This window comes from Emys orbicularis, chromosome 7, assembly GCF_028017835.1.
Source record: "Emys orbicularis isolate rEmyOrb1 chromosome 7, rEmyOrb1.hap1, whole genome shotgun sequence".
NCBI classification, from domain to species: domain Eukaryota; kingdom Metazoa; phylum Chordata; order Testudines; family Emydidae; genus Emys; species Emys orbicularis.
In genome coordinates this window covers 126642083-126658085 of record NC_088689.1, presented here as the reverse complement: position 1 = coordinate 126658085, position 16003 = coordinate 126642083, and the positions used below count along the sequence as shown (strand labels likewise).

The following is a 16003-nucleotide window of genomic DNA, read 5'->3' as shown; positions in this document are numbered from 1 at the left end:
CTCAGCATGCTCATGAACAGGTTACAGGCCAAGTATAATTTGCTGGACTCATCATTCTGCCCGTAATTTAGAACGGTGAGTATATTGGAGAAGGTCACAATCCTATTTATGAACAGAAAGACTTGAAATTTGTTGGTCAAATTGATTGTTTATCCAAATCAGTCACTGGACATATAGAATAATTCATGATAGACAATAAAGGGTTGATCTATTATGACCATGTGATGAGTCTATGTGATGAGTCTATCTTGGAATATACCAAGTTAATATGCCCTTCCACGTGGTGGCATGTGGGAGAACACATACTGTGGATGGAGGATTGGTGAATAACCTTGTTTTATATATCAGAGAAGAACTATATGAAGGTAAGAAACTTCCCAATAGCTTTGCTCTCTATCTTTTTGCTCTGCTGAAGGTGTCTGTCCATACCAAAACCCTCCTGGTCCTAAGACATGAGTGGATGGAGGTGCTTTAAGCAGGGCTCTTTAAATTCCCTCTCTGATGTTTATAGTCATCGCTGCATCATGCCACACGCTGCCAGACTTCTCGGAGGTCATCAGATGTCTCTATTTTCTATACTCCGGCAGTGAGGTGCTTATAAGCTGATCCCAGACGCTGAGGCTGGAACTTTCAGAAGGACTCTGTGGCCCTACTTGCTCTTTCCAAAGAATTCAGCACTCAGCAGCTTCCAAAATTGGGCTGCCTTTTAGGTGCCTAAATGGCAGCTGAGTTCTTCTGAAAATCAGGCCCTAGTTCTAGGTGCCGAGCACTTGTGAAAATCTAATCCTGAGCATGTGACGTCTGCAATCCCCTCTCCCTCATGTCAACCATATGTATGAGAGCTTGAAGTTCCCTTTCAGGGTGGCTATCCCAAACAGCAGGGAACACATGACATCAGCTAGGTCACTAAGCCAAGCTAGATGTTATTTTTTCATTATGAAGTGCAAGAATTAAGTGAAGAATAATATACAACATAAAAAGAATATGAGAGCATGGACTGATCTACAGTTCTCATTGACATTCTAAGTACACTCCAGATTCACTTAGGAGACTCACTTCTGCTATAGCAGAATATCCTTTCTGTTGGAGGGCAAGTCTCTTTGCTCTCTGACTCCTTAAACCACCCCGTATTCCTAAGGTTGTATTATAATTACATCTCTTAGCTGTAATGTAGGGCCTACTTCCCAAGGTGCTGCTGATGAAATCAGGGTGGCACATCTGGCTGGCAAGCCACCTTTGAATTGTTTTCACTGTTTTGGAATATACCAAGTTATTTTATTTAGGAGTCTCTACACACATGCATTAAAGGCATCTCACCATAGGTGGTCCTTGATGGTTATTAAGTGTGTGTGTGTGTGTATGTGTGTGTGTGTGTGTGTGTGTATAAGCATAAACTAGACCACTCCTTTAAAAACCCTTTGCTCATTAGCCACAGCAGCCAACAATGATCCACCATTTTTAAGATCTCCCACCAGAGCCTTCCCGTTCCCTCACAGCCAAAGAAAGCAAATGGGCCTTGTAGGGTACCGTGAAGGGAAATAAATTAAGGCCATTTTGGACCAAGGAGGGAGTGAGCTGAAGGCTGCTGGGATCTTGCAGAGCCAGCTGCCCTCGATCTTCTAAAAGTGGGGCTCTAGTGTACGCAGCTGTGGCAGTGTGCCACAGGGTGTGAGCTGGGCTTTCAGCTAATCACGTACCAAGCCATTAGGTCGATTGTGTTAAATAAACGCAGGCCTCCTCTTAGATCTGCTCCCTCTAGGCAGTCAGAAAGGAGGCTGTTGTCAGGACCCCAGTATTGAGCTCAGGCCTGCTAAGTCGGCAGGTGCTGCACCAGGGTGGTGCACTGAATTGCTGCCCTTAACCAACAGCCTTTATGCTAAAGGCCTCTGGGCCCACAGCAGCCACATCCCAGGCCCCTGATTGGATGGACAGGCAGTGCTCTCACTGCATGCCTCGCCGATATAAAGACTGAAGCAGGAAGAGGAAGCTGTCTGAGCAACATACCAGTGCTTGCTGCCTAGATCGCCTGCTGCATCACCTGACCCTGTCTTGTCACCTCCCCTCCCCAGCCCACTGAACCTGGCCCCTTGGAATAGATCTTCCAGCTACTGACCCCTGTGCAAAATCCAACCGTTGCCCTGGGCTGCCTCTGGTAAGGGTTAACCGGCTGGCTACCCGACCACCTGTGCACACTTGACTGCTGCTCGGGACTGCCCCCTAGCCTGCCTCGGCCCCTGGGCTCTACAGAAGTACATGGTGTGGAACTGATCGGTGCTGTGTGACCAGGTGTACAGGTACTCCTTGAGTCCCAGTGGGTAAGGGGTTACCAGGAAAGTCTAAGTTCCCTCCTATCACATGGCTGATCTGGTTCAGCGCCTGCCTCTCCACCCTAGCGCCTCCCACCCACTGGAGGCCCTGCCGATCAGCTCCTCCCCCTCCCTCCCAGCGTCCCCCACCTGCCATTATCAGCTGTTCCATGGTGTGCAGGAGGTGCTGGGGGGAAGGGGCAGGAAGAGGCTGGGGAGGGGGTGGGAAGATGCAGGGTGGGAGCTTGGGGGACGGGGTGGAGTGGGGGCGGGGCCTGGGGAGGGGCGGGGGTGGGAAGATGCAGGGTGGGGTGGGGGCTTGGGGGAAGGGGTGGAGTGGGGGCGGGGCCTGGGGAGGGGGTGGGAGCTTGGGGGAAAGGGTGGAGTGGGGGTGGGGTCTGGGGAGGGGCGGGGGTGGGAAGATGCAGGGTGGGGTGGGGGCTTGGGGGAAGGGGTGGAGTGGGGGTGGGAAGAGGCAGGGTGGGGGGTTGGGGGAAGGAGAGGAGTGGGAGTGGGGGTAGGGCCCGGGGCAGAGTTGGGGTCGAGCATTCCCTGGGAACAGATGAAGTCGGTGCCTGTGGTCTCTAGTGTTGTCATTTACCAAGTGTTCTGAGTTGCTTTGCTCTTACGCTGGATTCCTAGTGGGTTAAAGCCAGCGCTGAAAAAAGTGTCTCAAACTGAACTGTAGCTTGGGGTACAGCTGTCTTTCATGTGTGGATTTCTTATTCAAATACCCAATTTTTTTGGCCAAAATCCTAAATATTTTGATTCTGAAGTGCTGCTGCAGTGCATCCTGGGAGTAGTACCTGGGATGTCTCCAGCTGTCATTCTCTACAGACCAGTATCTCTGGTTAGACTGTACCTCTCATAGAGAGAGGGAGTAGCAAATTGCAGGAGATATGGTTTGGCCAAGGCGCTCTCCCCTTGAGGAAAACGGAAGCATGAGGCACCGCAATGGAACTAGTTTGGGTTTTGCCCAAACCGTTTTGTTTTGAGCATTTTCAATTTTTCGTGTTTAAAAAAAATTCTGCAGAGAGTTCATTCCAGCAAAATCCCAAATCGATGCTTCTAAAAAAGGACATTTGATGGAAAACTCTCATCCAGTCCTACTCTGAAAATTTATTTTAACTTCTCTGGCTGGAGTATCATTCTTGTCCCTTACACCTAAGCACATCACATGTTGAATGTAATGTTGTGAATTTTGTACGTTGACGTTTAGTTTGGCTCCTTTGCTGTGAAGCCTACAAAAGAACTCCACGAGTGTTACGTTGCTGGTGTGCAGCGTCCACTGCCTACCATTCTCATTTCTTGTTTCCTTGTACTCCCCCATCTGTCTGTATCCATCTTTTGTCTCATACTTAAATTGTAAGCTCTTTGGGACCTTTTTGTTATTTGTTTGTGCAGTGCCTAGCACAATAGGATCCTGGTCCATGACTGGGCTCCTTCACAATATAATGACACAAATGATAATCTACCTTCACTTCATTGCACTCTGGCACTGTAACTATTTGAAAAAATCTAGATGGAATGACTTTCAAAAGTAACTGCCGTGTGTTTTAATCGGTTGTGGCGAAATATTTTTTTCATTTGAAAGTTGCAGTTTTCCCACATTCCAGCAGAGGTCATAGATGCCTTTCAGATGCAGTACATGCAGGTGTCTTAATCAAAAATGTTGTGTGCCATATGGGCAGCTATTAACTCCTGGCTTATCAGAAAAACACTCAAAACACAATTTTCATAGCCTCTAAAACCATTTTATGTTAAGAGCCACATAAAATGTGTTTTGTACTAACAACATTTGACTGGTGGGTTATCAAAGTGGTATCTTGGGGAGTTCTACCCCGATATCCAGCTAACATGAACAGGACACTTGTAATTTACACACATACAGAGTGGGAAGAGACTGTCTAGGAAGGAGTACGGCAGAAAGGGATCTAGGGGTTATAGTGGACCACAAGCTAAATATGAGTCAACAGTGTGATGCTGTTGCAAAAAAAGCAAACATGATTCTGGGATGTATTAACAGGTGTGTTGTGAGCAAGACACGAGAAGTCATTCTTCCGCTCTACTCTGCTCTGGTTAGGCCTCAGCTGGAGTATTGTGTCCAGTTCTGGGCACCGCATTTCAAAAAAGATGTGGAGAAATTGGAGAGAGTCCAGAGAAGAGCAACAAGAATGATTAAAGGTCTTGAGAACATGACCTATGAAGGAAGGCTGAAAGAATTGGGTTTGTTTAGTTTGGAAAAGAGAAGACTGAGAGGGGACATGATAGCAGTTTTCAGGTATCTAAAAGGGTGTCATAAGGAGGAGGGAGAAAACTTGTTCACCTTAGTCTCTAAGGATAGAACAAGAAGCAATGGGCTTAAACTGCAGCAAGGGAGGTCTAGGTTGGACATTAGGAAAAAGTTCCTAACTGTCAGGGTGGTTAAACACTGGAATAAATTGCCTAGGGAGGTTGTGGAATCTCCATCTCTGGAGATATTTAAGAGTAGGTTAGATAAATGTCTATCAGGGATGGTCTAGACAGTATTTGGACCTGCCATGCGGGCAGGGGACTGGACTCGATGACCTCTCGAGGTCCCTTCCAGTTCTTGAATCTATGAATTTCCCACTTGATGCTTTGAAAATTCACTTATGAATATTCAGGTGACAAGTGAGCTTCAGAGAATGATAAACTACAATAATGTTGCCACTTAGGCCTGGGCTACAGTAGCGGGGGGGTTCGAACTAAGATACGCAACTTCAGCTACGCTATTTGCATAGCTGAAGTCGAAGTATCTGAGTTCGACTTACCTGGCCGTCCTCACGGCAACAAGTCGACTGCCATGGCTCCCCCGTCGACTCCACTTACTCTTCCTGCCGAGGTGGAGTACGAGCGTCGATCAGCGGATCGATTTATCGTGTCCAGACGAGACGCGATAAATCGAACACTACCCGCCGATCCGGCGGGTAGTATAGACGTACCCTTAGTTTCTGGCATTTTACTATGTATGTATACATGTGGTCTTGTTAGCTATTGTTGGTACTCTTGTCAAAACTGGGGTAGTTTTAATTTTGATTTTTTTTAAAGCCAATGAACATGATGTATTTCCTTACGACCTGACTTATAATTAATGAAAGATTTCTGGTTTCTGTGTTATTTTCTTGACCTTCATTTGGAGAAATATAAGGCCAACCAAGGAGTTGCTTGATTCTGTCCATCAAGTCCTCAGTAGCTTTCTCTGCTTTCTTGTGGGTCATGAGGTTTGCTTGTAGGCCAAGACTGACAACATTTGTTTCCATTTAGTTTATTTTAATATCACATTATGAAGCATGTAGGATTTTCACTTAAAAATAGAGGTCTGCTTGGCCTAATTATTAGACCTGACCCACCCAGACCCAAACTTGAGAGGGTCCAGTTGTTTTCCAACCCAACCCCGACCTGAGTCAGCACTGCCACCTCCTGCCCATGGGGTTGGCATTGCAGTGGCTACATACCCTGTTCCTGCTATCTACTGCCCCCTGCTGTGCTGTGTGTGCTACAGAGCAGAGGTGTTGCAACTCACCTCAGTGTGTGTACACACAGCACAGAGGTGGCAGGAGCAGGGTATACAGTCTTAGTGCCAGCCCCAAGGACAGGAGACAGCCATACCGGACTGAACGCCCCCGATCCCGTCCGATCTCGGAAGGTAAACCGTCCCGGGCCTGGCTAGTACTTGGATGGGTGACTGCCTGGGAATCCCAGGTGCCGTAGGCAGCTTTAAGCACACAAAAGACCAAGGACAGGAGGAGAAATGATCCAAACCCGAGTGGATCTGGTTGTTTTCCTATCCTACCATACCCAGACCTGACACATTTAATCTGGTTCCATCAGGGTTGGGTTGAAGTTCTCGACATATAGAAGGTTTTAAACATTTCTGCATAGTGTGCACAGATGTCATGAGGCTTGGAAAGATTAGATTATCAGTAAATGTTTGATTTCACTGTACACACACAAACCGACACAAATATTTCCACTGATAATCAAAATGTACTAGTAGGCAAAGTAAGAAAAATGCTGTTTGAACGTATTGGAGTTTGATTTAAGGACATTTACTTTGTATATTTTTGACATGTGATGCTGACAATTTGTGTTAACAGTTATAAAGTTTAAACTTCTTGAATCTCAGCATCTACTGTCATTAAAAGATTGTCTGCCCCCTATTGTCTAAGTGCCCCACCGTAATTTTGGTCAACTGGGAAAATTTAAATTAATAAAAATAGGAAAAAATGCTTAAACATAAACTGATATCCATTGAAAGTATATTTTTTAAAAATCAATTTCTGCCAAGCCTGGTCATAATTAACAATACATCATGTGCATGTATAGTACATTTTAACTTTCAGTTAAAACCACAACTACTTAACAACACAACTGCAACGGTTACTGTAGTTCTTTGGTATAGGAGTTTGCAGATGATACAGAAAAGGAACGCTCAACTTTCATAGCACAAACGTGAGACATTGCTGTAACTTGATCTGTAATAGCAGTGCTGCCAATTCCTCTGTAATCCTTGAATGCAAAAAAATTGTTTCTTGTTCAGAGGAGTTTGCTGAAAAGTTCCCTAACCATCATTCTGGTTTTCCATTCAGGGAGATTGTATGAAATTGCCATTTGGTACTGCAGTTTGCACAAAGCTACTGAGAAGCTGAAGTCCATACCACTCTCCACACCTTTGCAGACCTTGAAAGGAGGTGATGTTTGTTTATCTGTATTAAAATGAAATATACATGGCAACAAATCTGGCAAGATTCACATCAACATGCATTTGTGGATACCACAAATATTTGAAAGCAGTTTTAAAACTTGCTGGGTTTAATTTTCTCCTCAGAATCCCTTTGCTGGAGCTGTTATCCTTCTGTGGCTCCCTCTCTTGAGAGGAAGGATGGTTTTGCAGTTAAGGTACTGAGCTTGCACTCAGGACATCTGGGTACAATTCTTGGGCAAGTAACTGCTTCTCTCTTTGCCTCAGTTCCCCATCTGTAAAACAGAGGATGATAAATCCTCCTTTTCTTCTACCCTTTGTCTTGTCTATTTAGATTGTAAGCTCGTTAGGGCAGGAACTTTCTCCACAGTTGTGAGGAAATACACTCCAGTGTTCACATCCTGCAGGCTATTGTAATGATCTTTGAACAATGTACGCCTTGAGACTAAAGGTAGGTGATAATAGCTTTTATTGGTCAGAAGTTGGTCCAATATTTCCTCACTCACCTGGTCTCTCTAATGTCCTGGGACTGATATGGCAACAACTACACTGCAGAAGATGCCTTGTATCATTTGAAAACTCATCATTTGCTTTTTTCAGTATTGTCCTGGTAATGTGTGGCAACATTGTATGTGAAGTGATAAGATTTCCCTGTATGACGTGTTTAACACATGTTCCAAACCCCACTGCCCTGCTCAGGCAGAAGTCAGGTGTGTCCTAAATGCAGGAAGGAATGTGTGCTTACCTTAATTTGCATTTAAGCAATAAACACAGTCATCAAGCAGGGAGGGAAACAAAGGAAGTTCAAACAGGTGAGAAGAAAAAAAACCCAGCAGGGAATATCCTTCTACAGAGAAAAAAGAACAGGAGTACTTGTGGCACCTTAGAGACTAACAAATTTATTAGAGCATAAGCTTTCGTGGGCTACAGCCCACTTCTTCGGATGCACCTGAAGAAGTGGGCTGTAGCCCACGGAAGCTTATGCTCTAATAAATTTGTTAGTCTCTAAGGTCCCACAAGTACTCCTGTTCTTTTTGCGGATACAGACTAACACGGCTGCTACTCTGAAACCTTCTACAGAGACTGTCTCCTGAGTCTCAGACGGAAATGTTTTTCAAGAGAGGGACAAACCAAGGGGCCCCCCCTCCTCCTCTCCCTGCCCATCTCATTCTCCACACCTGAGAAGACTAAAGGAACCAGCCCTTGGATTCTGGTGGAGGGGTCCTGACCTGAAAGTTTGGTCAGTAATCTGCTGGAGCATGTGGTGAGTTTGCTTTGCAACTAAGAGAGTTTCTTAAGTAAATACTAAAACATTTATCTTTATTTTCTTATAACCATTTGTGACTCTTAAGCCTTATTATATGTACTCACTTAAAATCTATCCTTGTAGTTAATAAACTTGTTTTACTGTTTTATCTAATCCAATGTGTTTAAGTTGAAGTGTCTGGGTAACTCTGTTTAAGGTAATAAACTGGCATATTATTCCCTTAAAGGAGAGAGGCTGCAGCTACACACAGACACGCATCGGTGTGGCTTGTTTGCGAGCGGCCCAGGTGGGAGCTACTCCAGCAAGGCATTATGAGGCACCCAAGGCTGTACGGCGGGGGTGACACAGGCCCCCTCTAGTACAGGGCCGGCTCCAGGTTTTGTGCCGCCCCAAGCAGCGCAAAAAAAAAAAAAAAAGCCGCGGCAGCGCGATCGCACCACTCCACTCTTCGGCGGCAGGTCCTTCGCTCCGAGAGGGACTGAGGGACCCGCCGCCGAAGACCCAGACATGCCGCCCCAATAGTGGCCGGAGTGCCGCCCCTTGGTATTGGCTGCCCCAAGCACCTGCTTCTTTAGCTGGTGCCTGGAGCTGGCCCTGCTCTAGTATGGATTGTGCCCCAGTATATTCACAACAGTACCTAGCACAATGGAGCCCTGATCTTGGTCTAGGACCCCCAGCGTTGCCAGGATATAAATAATTAGTAGTAATCAATATATTTCTGTGTATTGAATAAGTCTGATATAGCTCTGAAAAGTTTATCTATGTATTTTTATTGTCACACATTATCCCCCCGTATCTCAAAATCCTTTGTCCAACCGGGCAAGAAGTAACAAACACGCCCTGCAACATTTCAGTGAGTCTACTTCTGTGAGCCTTTCAAATCCGAGTAAGGTGAAGGGAGGATCTATTGCAAGTGCCACATATTGTACTCATGATGCCTTTTTTTGTTTGAGAAGCAACCTTGGTCATTTAAAATAATATTGAAGGCTGTGCTCAGTTCATAAATATTTTCATTAAATAATTACGTCAACAAAAGAGCTGGAAGGCTGAGTCATGACGAATCCATTTGATTTTCTGTGGAAGCAGAAACATTTTAATTGGCCTTACCTCTAGTGCTCCTTAACCTGTATACAGTCAATGCTTGCATGTTGAGTTCAAGGAGAAACCAAATCCTGAAAAATATTGAGAAAAAGAGCTTGCAAAAACGCCTACTTCTTGTGACAGATTTCTCAAGACAGACTATTTCGGCTTTTTACTGAAAGAGAGCCTTCCGCTTCTTTGATGCATTAATTCAGCTCAGCCAGCGTCTTTACAAGAATGGGTCGTAACATGCAAACTGACATACGGTGCTGAGTTGAGACTCCATTTTGTTTGAAGGATTAGTTAATTGCAAAAAAATGTGTGTGTATATATATATATATATATATATATATAATACGCTTATTTTATTACCTTCTGCATGCTCTGCTGAGTGCACGCTCACTCTCCCATTGAGTCAATGGCAAAGCTCCCATTGACTTCATTAGTACAGGATCGAACCCAATGTGTAGTAACTTGAAGCTCCAACTCAGACAGCAAAGCTGTATGTCCACATACCCAGCATCCTATAGACAGGCTGAGTGCGTGCTCCTCCCCGTGCTGATGTGCCAAAGAGGAGGGGCGGTAGCAGGAAACTTCATCCCCATATTCATGCCGTATGGGAGGATCTTGCAGTAAGTCAAGAAACTGCCTGGAGATTGGTTAATGTCCTCTTGCACAGCATATCCCCAAGATGGGACAGGCTATGGATTGGATGACAAGTCTGTCCCCTCACCCAGCACGTATACTGTGCTCTATAGCTAGTGCTGAGTGTTGATGGGCTTAGCTGCTGCTCAGAGGAGCAGCAAAGTGGTCTTTACAGCTTGGTCCTCGTATGGAAATCGGTCCAGACCAGCAGGTGTCCAGGAAGAAATGAGTCCGAGAATTCCGAAAGGCTAACTGACTAAAGAATTACTAAGGGTGTTCTATTGCCTGTGGATGGAATCTGAATTCTTCATTTAACAGGCTTTTAGGTGAACTGGTATTTTGTGCTCCAGTTTCCCCCATGCTGTGCAGTGTTAATGTGTGAACTTGCTGTGCAATATTAAATAGCCTGAAGCTCTTATACATGTGTTGAAAATGTTACTCACTGAATATCCTTTTTGTTTCCATTTTATGTTTAAATAGAAAAACATCTGCATCTAATTTTATAGTATCGTGTGTATTGCTAATTGGCCGGTTCTTATCATATGTCTCGTAATTGCTGGTATATTCTTTCCTCCTCGCCCAAGACTTGCTGTATGTCATAATGAAGACATAATACGACACTTGGTTTTTATGTTAACTACTTTTGTTCATAAAGGGTGAAATTCCCCCTTTATGTGCAGAAGGCAGCAAAGGCCTTTGCACCCCTTGTTGTTTAGCAAGATTCATTTAAGTCACTAGGGCCTTGTTTTTGTTCTCTGCATCTGAGTGAATTTGACCTACTATTTGGAATGCAACACTATTAATGCTAGAGATGGCTGAAAACAAACTCTAGACTCAAACTCGCCTGAACTGGGAAGGGGATGACCTTTGGAATCTGGAACTGTATCAGAATTTCACTACCAGCTGCTAGTTCTATAATGGAGTGGGAGGGAATCTACTACGGGAGACAAAATATGGATCCAGGGTTTTTTTCACTTGGGCCCATCTCTTGTGAGCACATCTAGTACTGCTGCTTGATAACTGTGACAGGGAGGGACTTACCACTGCAGCGCCTCCTGCTGGCTGTCCTGGGGATTAGCGCTGCTAGCCAGTGCGCCCTCTTCTGGTGGTGTCTCACTGCTGTCACTTCTGCATCCCAGGACCGTGGCATCTTCTTCAGGACACAGCCCTCCGTCTGTGTCATGCTCTGTTCTCCCTGCAGTCCGCTGTCCAGTCACTTCCCTCAGTGGCAACTGCAGCCCATTGTCTGGCCACTTCCTCAGTGGCAAGGGGGGCCTGGGCCCGCCCACTACTCCAAGTCCCAGCCCAGGGACCCTGTAGATGGCTGCCATTTGCTGCGTCCCCTCTGACTCCTCAGTTCATTTCCCTGGGCCACTTCCCCATGGCCCCCAGCACCTTCTTCATCCTTACCTCAGGGCTTCAGCCTGCCAGTTTTAGCAGCTAGCCAGGAGCTCTCGCTAGCTTCCCCGGTCCCTGCTGGCAGCACTGCTCTGTCCAGGGTGCTGGCACTCCTTCCTCCTGCTAGGAGCCTAACCTTCCCTCCTCGAGCTCCAGGCAGCTACTCAAGCTGCTTTGCCCTGCAGCTCTTCTTCTATGGGCCTGCTGGGCCCTGACTGGCTGCTCCTCTCAGCCCTTCTCTGATTGGCTGCCTCGTGTGCACACTCCCTAGGGACTTCTCTTAACCCCTTAGAGCCCAGTCTGGGGCAGACGCTCCATCACAATAACCTTCTACTATTATAATATATTATCAAACTTTGTGGTATTATAAATTTCTTGTGTGATTGAGTTATGTTCTGAGCCAGTGATTTGTATTTAAAAACAATAATAAGAGCATTTAAAGAAAAGACCAAATGAATGTGAACTACATGACTCAATGAAATGTTAAGCATTGCCAAGATTTTTCTATTGTCCTTTTTGCTAAAAGCTTCTTTTTTTTTTTTGTACAGAAAGGTATACACAATAGTTCAGAGTAGTTGATACTGAAAGTAAGTGTCATCTATTCTAAGTGCAATGGTTGACTCCAAACATACCTCAAAATCCCTTGAATTGTCTGATACACAACACTAAGATGATGCAACTAAGTTTTATGCTGGAAAGTCATTTCTGGTTCTTACCTGAAAGTCCTTCTTACAACTGTAATTATCAGTTGTAAGTGAAACTGACAGCCTAGAAACTTGAAGTTCTTTCCTACAGTAAAATATCTTCAGGCAATGGTAGAACTTTGGAGAGCTATGCAAAACCTATCATCTCCAATTGAAATCACTTCCTTTGATCTAATGCCTCATTTTAGCTTTCTCTGAAATCAAATGAAAATAGGGAAAAAGATGTAAATAAGAACATGACAAGGCAGTTGCAGGATATTGTGTAACAGTAGAAGCCTAAGAAGTTGGAAATTTTAAAGGTCTTTACTAGACCATGTTTAAAGTCATTGTCTGGCAAAAACCAACCAACAAGCCATTCTAGCTGTTATAAAAGATGTTTGAGATGTGACTTTACCTTTATTTATTAGTTGGAAAACTAAATGTTTGGGATTACTAAATATTTTCTCATTCTCTGTGGAAATGGGACATTTCATTTGCAGAGCATAAAGCGAGATATATTGGAAGATCAGAAAGTGCAGGAATGAGAACAGGACTCTGAAAATGGCACCTTCTTATAGCCTAGATCTGCACCTTATGCATATTTAGGGTTTTTTTTTTTTTTTTTTACTACTCCACATTCTTGTTAGCATTACTCTATAGTCTTAACTTCACCCACCAGCACCCTTGTTGTGCCTGGAGACTTCATAGGCATTCAGGCGGTTGGTGATTTTAAAGTTGCATTACATGCCACCTTGCAACATGCTTCAGCACCTAGGCTGACAGGGTAGTTTTAAGAATGAAGTGTCCATCTCCATTTTAAAATGCAAATGTTCAGCTGAGGCTTCTAAACTCCGTGCTCAAAAGTTCCCCATACAAATCTTGCATTTGTGATTCCTAATGGGAATTTGCATGTGCAAAGTAAGTATTTAGGCACATGGCTACGTGATGTGTTCATCCAAGTACGCAAGAGCAGAGTTTGCATGTTCTTTTGGGTTGTTCCTATGAATTGTTGTGTGTTCAAATATGTAGGGCAGTTTGGGGCCAGCTGAAAACTTGGTATTTAATGCTGCTGTTTTCATTGGTTTGTTACATTCTTTGTTGTTTAGGCCTTATCTTTGTTAAATAGTTATACACTGAATACTAGCATTATGATTTCTCCTTTGGTTAGAATTAATCTTTGGCAGGTGATCACATATTTGGATTATTTTTTACATTTATTACTTACCCACACACCCCTCCATCATCTGAGACTCATTGTTTTCTTAGCATTGATTTTTTTTTTTTTTGAGAGTGACAGAGATTTACCAGCTCCAGTGATGAAATTAGTTCTCTTCTAAATGATCAGATGACTTTGCTGGCTTCACGTAACTTTTTATGCATTTTCTCCATCAGCCTGTTACCATGGCCCAACCCCAAGTGACATGTAACCTTGACAGCTGTTACAGCAGTCAGAGTAATCTACCAGCTGGTCAAATAAATGAATCTAATCTCAGTGCAATAGCTGATTCTCTCAAAAGAAAATTAGTTTGGAACTAGATGCGACATCAGACTTAATGTTCTGCCAACCAGCGTGGAAGGGTGGGCCCTTGTGCCACACTTTATAAACATTTCACTCATTTATTTACAATTTTAGTTGCAAACCTAAAACTTGCACAAGATTTGTTTGCAAAAAAGTTGACTAAGCTTTGCAAGCCCCTTGGTGAACCGAAGCCAGGTGCAAAGCAAACCTGTTCTGATTTATGAGTGCAAGAGAACCTAGTCACGTGCTTGATGGCTTTAGCTCAGTTTTGCTGTGAGTTTTGGGGTTTCTAAGAACCGGACGCTCGAAGTGTCAACACGCCTAGGCCACAGCGGAAGCTTCATGGAGCTGTATTGCTATTGCATTCAATCAGGAAGAGGCAAGGGGAAGACGCAGACCATGGGACTAAATTCAGCCCCGGCTTAAACAGGTGCGACTTGTCTTCCACAGGAGACAAACGTAGCAGTGAAGGGGAGCTACATCCACATGTATCAGCGGTTCTATACTTTCTTAGTAAGGCGACCCGCTAGTGGCTCTTGTGAACCTGGTACATGGGTCGCACTGCCACTCAGACGTGTTTGTTTGCCTAGAGCCCTGTGACCCATCTAGAACCTTCCCATGACCCACTGGGGGGTCGGCACCCCCCATTTGGGAAATGTTGACTCGCATCACAACTGAGTTTGGTCCCTAGTTCCTTATCCCATTGACACATGCGAGCAAACAGTTTTCAATCCAGGGATTTTCACGGTAGGCCAGAGAGTGCATGAAACCCGCCATGGTAGCTGTATCGCTAGGGGAAGCCTTTCCAAGCTATGAGCCAGGAATCTGAAATGAAACGATGACCAGGACAATTGGATCTGAGTTTGCAGAACACTTCGTTTGATGCTCCTGTGAGGGCAGGTGTCTCCATCTTTCAGGGCCTGATCCAATCCCAGTTGAAGTCAATGGGAGTACATCTGTTGATTTCATTGGGCGTTGGCTTAGACCTCCTATGCTTTGCCTTGTTGCTTCCCTGAACGACTCCTGCCACGAGCCGTGCTGTGCCATCTCCTGTAGAGCTCCCCATGCCAGGAATATCCCCCAGGCACCTTTGTGCCATATGAGTGGTGGTCTCCCTGTGCCCTCTCCTCTAGACCCACTTCCTTGGCCTAGGGCTGACCTAAACTACATCTCCCCAAGAAATAACTAAAAGATGGACACAGGGTCTCACGATTGTGGGACTCTCGACTTTTCTGCTCTCCTGTGATTAGTCGACTGTCATCCCGGGCTTATTATCTAGTCTTTGTAGTCTGGTAGCACCCATTGCGTTGCTCTCCAACCACACAGGATGACTCCATCCCAAGCCCTGAAGAGCTTGCAAGGCTAGGTCTGAATTAGACTAGAAGCTCCTCAACATTTCTCTGAAGTGCCACGCCACGGGCTCTATATTCTGTATTCCTATTCTGCAATCTAGTCGCACGTTTTACAGCGTCCAGCGGAATGATGCCCTGATCCTGATGCAGTGGCACCTGATGCTCTGAAATGTGCCACCATTGTGCTAGATACTTTAAATCACATAGGACGACACCGCACATATAGGCAAGCAATTTGGCCCAGATTTTTAAAGGTATTTAGCCACTGCTGTACTCAATGCCAGCAACAAAGAGTCCCGTGGCACCTTATAGACTAACAAAAGTATTGGAGCATGAGCTTTCGAAAGCTTATGCTCCAATACATCTGTTAGTCTACAAGGTGCCACAGGACTCTTTGTTGCTGTTTATAGATCCAGACTAACACAGCTATCCCTCTGATACTTGACTCAATGCCAGCGTCTGTCTCATTTTCAAAATTTAGGCACTTCGATGGTCAATGGGATTTAGGCTCCTACGTGTCTAAATCTTCTTTTAAAATGAGATTTGGGCTCTTAAATCAGGTAGGTGTTGCAACTTTGAGCCCAGCAGTGCCGAAATACCTTTTAAAAATCTAGGACTTATTGTCTCACAAGCCGTCCCATTGCAGCTCACCCATGTAAGAATTGCACATTAGCCCATAGCATGGGACCGGCTTTGCCCCAGAGAGAGTACAGGCTAAAAACACAAGCAACAGAGAAAGGATGTGGGGAAATGGAACTAGTCAGATATATACAATTATTTACCATTTTTTAAAGTGGGTATAACTAGATAAAGGAAGAGTGCTGTCTCCAAATCTCACTCAACCTAGCATTCATTAATTGGCTGGTTTCTTGTTGAGGTGGCTTGAGGAGGGATTTTAATCATAATTAGACTATTCTGCAAAACATTCCTTTTGGGGCAGAGGAAACGCGAAGAAATGTGGGATGAACAAATTGTGCGAGGGGCAAAAATAGAGAGAGCTGCAGCACAATAGAAAGCACCATTCGTTCGT

General features: G+C 44.7%; 1 protein-coding gene and 1 pseudogene across 1 annotated transcript in view; both read left to right on the top strand.

Annotated features, from left to right (window-relative positions):
* SYNPR (synaptoporin) overlaps positions 1-16003 on the top strand; it is a 190819-nt gene that overhangs the window by 73332 nt on the left and 101484 nt on the right. The window lies entirely within an intron of this gene.
* On the top strand, positions 5923-6041 carry LOC135881994 (5S ribosomal RNA; annotated as a pseudogene).